Below are 9,214 nucleotides of genomic sequence, written 5' to 3' on the forward strand. Positions count from 1 at the left end.
CCTCTACACAAAGGGCTATAAAAATGTGCATATCCTAGTGAATAGAGCCCCTGTTCTGCAGTCAGGAGGACCTGAGTTCAAATCTGAACTCAGACACTTAACACAAAAAATTAGCTGTATGTGACCTAGGGCAAGTCACTTAACCCCAATTGCCCTCCAAAAGGCAAAAAAAAAAAAAAAAAATTAATGTGCATATCCGTTGACCCAGCAATAACACTACCAGGTCGGTATCCCAAAAGAATTTTTAAAAAGAAAAAGGACTGGGTGCGGGGAGCTCTGGGAAGGCGAGTCCCACCCTGTCTTGACTCCGGTTGTCGGAAAGGCCGGTGCCGCCGGGACCCTCTGAGGAGGGGGGCGAGCCGTCTCCCAGGACGGAGCCCCCTCCCCCGTTCCCGTGTACCACGAGCGGAAGCGCCCAGAGCTGTGCAAGATGCACGCGCTCAACAATGTCCTACAGCCCAGAGCGGCCGATGAGATCTGAGAAAGTTTGGCCCCCGATTCCAGCCCGAACCATCACCTAAGCCTCCTGGGCACCGGCAACTACCATGTGAACGTCAGCATGTTTGCACTTCAGGGCCTGGGGCTGGCTGCCATATGGTGGTGGGACAGGCGGTGGTCCTCGGCCCAGCTGGCCTCATCCTAGGTCCCGGGCTTCATCTGAACCTGCCATCCCCGTCTCCCTGGGCGTACTGTCCCTTACCCTGCAGCAGCGGCACTGGGTGGCCTTGCGCCAGGTGGGTAACGTTCACTACAACTTGGACTCGAAGACTCGGAAGCCCATGGCGGCCCTGGGTGGCGAGACCGAGCTCGGGGACTTCCTCTCGACCGCCCTGGCCGAGGAGCCGTGAAAGATGCTTCTGGTGGTAACCAAAGAGGTGGAAACTGCAGGCAGCCTGAACGCCCCCTCACCGGGCACAGCCTGGGTCCCCAGCCTGGAAAGACTACCTCTCCCTGTCACATTGCTGCTGTCCTCTCCCAGCACTGGCCTTCGTCCTGGTGTGAGTCTGCCTACCTTTCCCCCTCTCTGCCCTCCCTTTCCTAACAGGTCTGTGGGCTTTTCAGTGTCTCTGGAGCGGGTCAGGAACAGGAGCTAAAGACCTCCCTCGGGGGAGGGAGGACAAATGGGGAAGGGGGGGGGGGGGCGGTTCTCAGCTGCCACCGCCAATAAAGCTGGCGGCAGGCTGGCAATGCTGTGGACCCCACAGTACCTCGGGACCTCCTCAGCCTTATCTTCTCTCACTCCCCTCCAGGCACAGAGTAGTCCAGCTAGATTAAGACTCTCCCTCTGGCCCCAGCCCTATCCTCTGCCAATTCCCCTCCTTCCTCCTTGTCCCTTCCTCACCAGCCAGGTTCCACTGATTCAGCAGCTACATCCCCAGAACGTGCTGGGTGCCAAGGACCGGGTGCTTGGGGGACAGACCCAGGGCTTCCAACCTGGTACTTTAGCGTGGGAAGGAGCCTGTCCCAGAGCTGCCAGGAGCTGGGCAGTGGGGGCAGCCAGCTTCTGCTCAGAGCTGGACTGGGCTGGGGAACAGGGGGGCCACAGGGCTGGACTTCCTGCGGCCCTGTGGGTCTGTGTGCACCTGGCAAATTATTTCACCTTCTGGAGACTGACTTTCCTCATCTGTAAAATAGGGATAAACATAGCCCCCATTTCACAGGGCTGCTGAGAGCCAACAGATGCCAGTACTTGGCCAGCCGTTGATGTCAGCCATTATGGTATTGATAATAACACCCTCATTCTTTGTCTCTGACAAGCACATTAAAAAGTGAAAAAAAGGGGGGGAGGACCTATATGTACAAAAATAATGGCAGCATATCATTTTGTAGTGGCCAAGAATTGGAAATTTGGGCGATACTGTGGAATGACTGAATGAGTTATGGAGAATGCTTGTGATGGAATGCTATGGTGCCCTAAGAAATGACATACATGAACTGATGCAAAGTACAGAAAACTGTACACAGTAATAACAATATTGTACCATGATCAACTGGGGAATGACAGTTATCTCAGAAATAGCGATCTAAGAAAATTCTGAAGGATTTAAGATGAACAATGCTATCCACTTCCACAGAAAGAAGTGAGTTTGACTTCAAATTGAAGCAACTTTTTTTTTTCTTGTTTAGTTTTTTGGGGATTTTTTTGGTCTGTGTTTTTTTTTTTCCACAACATAACTAATATGAAAATAGACTACTCATGCAAATATCAAATTGCTTTGCCTCCTTAATGAGGGTGATGGGGAAGGAGTGAATTTGGAACTTATTTTTTTTAATTAATGTTAAAATTGTTCTTGAATGTATTTGGAAAAAATGTTTTTAAAAAGAAATCTCTTTTAAATTATAGAATCTTATAGTTGAAAGAGACCTTGATACCAAATATCTGGTAATCTAGTTTCTCCTAAAGCATATACAGTTATGAATAACTCACCAGCTCCTAAGAAGGAATGTAAACAGCTCTAATTTTCCATATTTCATATTTTTATAAGTACAAAATTTGAAACCTGCTCTCTGGAACCTGAATTTCAAGGGGAAGAGTAAAGGGCTAAGTTTGTCTCCTTCCTTTTCACTAAGGGGCTCATTTACCCCGAACCCACAAGTTCAGTTCTTAAGAAGCCTGGTCTCTAATGAATGTGATAATCTTGGTTTTCACATACCCTTTATTCAGTTATGCCCAAAACCTACATACACACTGGTGAAAAAATTATTTATTGCTTAATTTTGGGCCCATGTCTAAGATCTCCCCCAAAGGAGATTAGTGTATTTAGTGTATAATATGAATCATATATGAAAAGATATTGATTTACTATAAACAAAAGAATTATAAAAAGAAACAAAACAGTAAGCTCTAACAAGACTTAAGTAATAAGTAACATAACTTACTATATAACTTCTGTTACAATATGATGAATAATAGTCATTGCAATGAGAAGCAAGGAAAAGATGAGACAACTAAATGAGTATTGTTACATTTCACTTTGGTTCTGTACTGTGTGATCCATTCCCAATTTATGTTTTCTACCAATCAAGACCAGACGTTCCATTCATCATCCCACTATTAGTCACCTCCAAGAAATCCTGAAGTAGCAGTCAAAGAACTTTTCTTCTTACCAATTCAGCCCCAAACAATGGATTTGATCTTTAAAGAGCTTTAACTCAAAGATAGCCACCAGGACTTCATATATTCAATTTGAGATCAACTCTCGTTCACCCAGAAAAATCACACGTAGAGAATAAAAAGCCTAAAACTTGGGATCAAACTCAAGTAGAAAGGAAATTGGCTTTCATTACCATGGCCTCATCATTGCATAGTGGCTGAGGCAGGGGATAAAGCATGCTGCCTTCCTCTCACTCCTCATGAGAAGAGGCTAGACACTGCTCTAAAGTGATTCTGAGGCATTAAGAGAGAGCAAGGGACCAGAAGAAAGATGTATGTGTATATGTGTGAGAAGGAGTGATTTGTTATGACCTAAGAGTTTAAGCTCTGAACTAACACTCATGATGGATTGAAGTCAGAAATGAGTTTTGCCCATTCTCTATTTGAGCAGTGATTACTTAAAAATAAACTTTTTCCTCACATGAACATGAAATCTACTTCAATTTTTTTAGACTCTTATCCCAGTTTTCCACATTGAGAACAATCAGAATATGTCTACTGTAGCATTTCAAATTTTTAAAGCCTCCGATTACACACCTTCTCCTTCCCCAGTCTAATTATTCTCAAGTCAAACATTCCTGGTTCCTTATACTGACCCTTCTAAGGCATAGTTTAAACTCACTATCCTGATCACCCTGAAAGTATATTTTTTTCAAGTCCATTACTTAATAGCAGGGAATTTACCCCAGTCATACAGGTATGCCCTTCCCAAATAACCATGATTCACAACAGCAATTTAAGGTATCCTTGTTCTTAATATCATCACAAAGTGCATTACTTACCTTAAAAACACAGAAGAGATAGAACAGAGTACAATGGGACATATCTTTTATGATTTAGATTTAGGGTACATTTTGGTTACTTAGTAGATGAATCTGATGGACTAAAACTTTTACCCAAAATACTTAATTTAGCAAATGAGATGAAAATACAAGAGAGGATGGCATCTCTGTTTTCCCAGCTGTTAAAAGACCATCTGGCTCTGGTCACCTATGTTCCATAGAGCAAATAACAAATGACATGTTATCAATCTGGCTGCCTCTCATCAAAGTTCTACCAAACTCTAAAAACTTCCAGCACAGGTCATCAGGAGTGCAAGTGGGAAAGAAGGTTCATATTCATTTTTCAGCTGAAATATGAGCTACAGTTTTGTTCAAAAACATGTATAGGGGTGGCTAGGTGGTGCAGTGAATAGAGTCCCGGCCCAGGAGTCAGGAGGACCTGAATCCAAATCCGGCCTCAGACACTTAACACAAAAAACTAGCCCTGTGACCTTGGGCAAGTCACTTAAAACCCAATTGCCCTACTTTCCCCCTCCAAAAAGCATAAAAAACAAAAACAAAAAACATGTATAATATTTGAATCAATTTGACTTATTCAAAGAATTTCTTAATGAATGCAGTATACCTTACATGAGTTTTCCACTTCATTCTTTTTTATAAAATACCTAAAATTGAATGATTAATATTTAATTATGTCTCATGTTGTTCCATTCAATTTAACAACTATTTTAGTGCCTGAAGTGTTTAAGATACCTTGCTATTTTTCTCTACAGGACATGGAGATTTTTTTTTAAATCTCTGAATACTGGGGAATTATAATCTAGTAGTATTCAAAGACATAACTATACAAATAGCCACATTATAAGGTAGATAATAAGTATGCCCCTTGAATTCAAAGAAGGGAGAGGGTATATATATATATATACATATATATATATATAATTTTTTTTTCAGGATTAGGAAAGTTTTCATATAGGAGGTGATATTTGAAAAGAACTTTGAGGTAAAGAAAAATAAGCATTCATTAGGAAGAGATTGAAAAGGAAATTAGCAAAGGGATCAAACAATCCAGCTTTAGGTCTTCAGCCTTAATTATTTCATTCTGTTTCCTGGGACATTAACTTTTATGTTTTCACATAGTCTAAAAAGAATATTTATTCTGTTGGCTCGAGGTTTCTGTCTTTATGCTATTTTCTAAATTCTCCTTGATCATCTCAGTATGGGTGAATCCCACCCCAAAGCACACAATCTTAAAATATGTGCTGTAAAGATACTTACAAAGCAATAAATGCCTATTGATTGACAGATTGATTGCTGTACCTAAGTAGCTAGTTGAGGCAGTGGAGAGTTGGATCTGAAATCAGGAAGGTATGAGTTCAAATCCAATCCCATTCAAATCCAAACAAATATTAGCTATATAATCCTGGACAAATCATTAATCTTTGTCAACCTCAGTTTCTTCATCTAAAAATGAGGATAATAATAGCCTCTAGCTAAGAGAGTTGTTGGATCAAATGAGATATTTTAAAGTGATTAGCATAATGCCTGGCATAAAGTAGGTGCTTAGTGAATGCATTTTCCCTTTCTACTTCCCCATAATCCAAATTTTATTCCCTATTCACCAATAACTAGATGCTCTAATGTGGCAGTCACCCTCTCTTTTCCCTTCTTGTCCTATCTGCTGCAAACTCCAAATTATTAGCTTTATAGGACTTATTTCAAGGAAGACATATTATATGCATTAAAATATATCAGGTCATAGTCTGCCATGTCTAAAATATGCTCACATCTCAATTTCTCCCCGGCTATATCTCTAGCTTCCTTCAAGATGAGTTCTTGCTCCCCCGTTTACATAAACTCAATCTTCAAAGAAGCTAGAGATAGCCAGAGGCTGACTTTTTGTTTTTGTGACCTCTAAGCTTAGTTTGAATTCTAAGGATTCTAATGTTCAGGAAAGCCCTATAGGAATGTAGGGGAGGATGAAGTGTCCAAGGAAAATTAACACTTCTAGTGTGAAGGTTTGCCCATTCCTTTTCAGGGCTGCATATCCACCTTTGTTGTCCAACTACCACTCACCTCTCACCTGTGGATCCAAGAAGCTGTAGCATGCACAGCAGCCATATCTTGGTAAACCATCTCAGCAGACAGCTAAATCAAATGGAGGGTAACCAATAAGCCTCAAACCCATGAATAAGTTAAGGGAATAGATGAGCATGTGAAGACTTCCTCTGGTGGAATGGACAGATGATAATAATTGGTTCCAATGATGAAGGCATCTGAAGCAGTTACTGTGGAGTGCTTGCTTAGAGTTTGGTCAGATACCGAAGACAGCAAGGTCATCCACTGGGCCACCACCATTCATCTTGACTTCTGACTTGCCACTGAACTTGATGACTCTGAAAGAAAGAATGAAACTGATGATTTTGTGCAATTCTGCTTCACTTCAATCCAATTTACGTGCAAGTCAAGATATTACCCTGTGATGCCATCATTGGTCCTCTTCAAAAATGAAGGATAAATAATAATCTGGTCTCCCAGTTATTTCAACCTCCTTCTGAAAGGTTAATTTCCTTCTACTCTGTATATATCTTGCATTTACATGTAGTCTCTATCACTATTATATAGTTCTCTTTATAGCAAGGATCATTTTTGTGCTTTTACCTTTCTATCCAATAAATGTTTGTTGATTGATTGAAATAAACGAAGTCTACTTAGACTTAGGTTACATAGTCCTGAGAATTCCTAAATCACTATGTTATACAATAATTCCCTAGGACCATCTTAGCCCATTATGATTGTAAGCCAGAAGTATCTAGGTTCTTTCATTTCCAAGATAAATGTGGAAGTGATTTAAAATTATAAGGCAAAGAGTAATTCCTCAAAAGATAAATGATAGGGGCAGCTAGGTGATGCAGCGAATAGAGCACTGACCCTGGAGTCAGGAGGACTGGAGTTCAAATCCAGCCTCAGACACTTGACACATTTACTAGCTGTTTGACCTTGGGCAAGTCACTTAACTCCAATTTTCTTGCCTTCCCCCCTCAAAAAAAAAAAAAAAGATAAATGGACTCAATTCAAGCTACCGTGTTTCCCCGATAATAAGACACTGTCTTATTATTTTTTTGGACAGAAAAACACCAGAGGGCTTATTTTCAGGGGAGGGCTTATTTTAATGAACATTGACAGCAATTTTAATAAACAGGTAAATGTGAACCAAAAAATGTACCTTTATTCAATAAGCAAATCACTGGGGAAGAACAGGATGACGCGCTCATTGCTGCAGCTCTGATTAGATGCAGCTCGGAGCGTGGCGTGCGTTTCATGGGGGGGGGGGACGGTGCATACAGAGGGTACCGTAATGTAGCGTGTAGCACAGGGGATCACCTTCACTACAGTAGCAATCTCAATAGGGCTTATTTTCAGGGGAGGGCTTATTTTAGAGGAATCTTACACAGTAAGGGGAGGGCTTATTTTCGGGATAGGTCTTATTATCGGGGAAACACGGTAGCAACAATCAACCATGTAGGAAAATGATATAAATCACTACTAATTAGAGAAGTGCAAATTAGAACATCTTTGAGGTTCCTTTTCATACCTATCAAGCTGGCAAAAGTGACAAAAGAAGAAAATGACAAATATGGGAGGGGCTATGAGAAAATTAATCTAATGAACCATTGCTGGAGCTATGAACCAGTTTATCCAGTCAGGAAAGCAATTTGAAACTATGCACATAAACTTACCAAGCTGTTCACACTTTGACCCAAATATACCACATTAGTTCTATACCTCATTGAATCAAAGAAAAAGGAAAATCTATGTGTAAAAATATTTAGAGCAGCTCTTTTCATGGTAGCCCAAAAATGGAAACTAGGGGGAATCATCTCTTTGTTGACTAGGTAAACAATTTATGATATGTCAATATGATACAATATTATTCTGCCATGAAAAATGACAAAATTGCAGTTTCAGATGAAACTGGGAATCCTTGATGCAGAGCAGAATGAACAGATCTAGAACAATTTTTATGTAATGTTAATAATATTTAAAAAATAACTTTGAAATACTTCAGAATTCTGATCAAAACAATGATGAACCAAAAGAATTAAGTTGCAGTAACCTGGTTGCTAAATTTCCTGACAGAAGGGAAATGAACTTATAATGATATGTATTTTCACATGTTGCCAATGTGGAAATTTGTTTTCTTGGACTCTGAAGATATGGATTGAGGTATTTGGGAAGGGAATTTGCAGGGGTACAGGGTCTTTTGTTTCAAAATAAATTTCAATTGGGGTAATTAAAATACTATTAAATAGTAATAGTAATTAATTATAGATTAATAAAACATGTTACTTGAAAATTAAATATTAAGGAAAATATTTTACAAGTATTAACAGGTAATTAGAGCAGGAAAGGGAGGTTAAAAATGGGGCTCTGCTTTACCACAAATTTATAAAATATATGCATAATTGATATAGAGTTAAACAAGCCCTAAAATGTATCCAGAGACAAAAAGGGGTTTATTGTTTGAATATCCCATTCAGGCAAATATTATTTCTACTTTAATTATTGTTCTCTTTCAACTATTTGAACTAGCTCCTTCATTCACCCTGACAAAGAGTGTTATTATAACTTCTATTGAGAAAGCAGAATTGAAAGCCCAAGGAACCAAGAGCAGCCATGGACTCACTACCTAAGAAAAAATAAGTATATACACATTCTCATTAATAACATCTTCCTGAGTGTTTTATTTTCTCGAGAAGAAATGAGCTGCCTGACCTAGGTTACTTCATATTTATGAATAATTGAAATATTTCACTATACTAAAATTATTTGAATGGAGATTTTAGAAGAACAAGATTCCCAGACACTCCTATCACTTATCTCTTATCTGCTTGAACTTCTTATTTCTTCCCATTTCCTTCTTTTTCTTATTTCATTTTAACAGTATAACACACAGAAGCACAACTTTTTTTATTACTGATGCTTTGCATCTCTCAAAATAATCCACCTCTTCAATGTGTGTTCCTGACATGTACTAATCTCTCTTCAGTTATACAGACCCTTGAAAAACAGCACAAATCTACCTAGATGCAATAAGAGAGATGTACACACTCAGTCATGTGTTCATCTCTTTGCTGTGTTATACAACCATGTTCAACAGAGATGGAAAGCTATAGATAGATAGACAGACGGATGGACGGACAGAAAGATGGACAGACAGACAGACAGACAGATAGATAGATAGATAGATAGATAGATAGATAGATAGATAGATAGA

General features: G+C 39.6%; 1 pseudogene; it reads left to right on the forward strand.

The window, feature by feature from the left end:
• Nucleotides 1–305: 305 nt before the first annotated feature.
• Nucleotides 306–1,094, forward strand: LOC138158315 (josephin-2 pseudogene; annotated as a pseudogene).
• The last annotated feature ends 8,120 nt before the right edge of the window (nt 1,095–9,214 follow it).

This window comes from Petaurus breviceps, unplaced genomic scaffold (assembly GCF_028583685.1).
Source record: "Petaurus breviceps papuanus isolate PSGF00001 unplaced genomic scaffold, PetGlider_PUasm1.0 174, whole genome shotgun sequence".
Classification (NCBI taxonomy): Eukaryota; Metazoa; Chordata; class Mammalia; order Diprotodontia; family Petauridae; genus Petaurus; species Petaurus breviceps.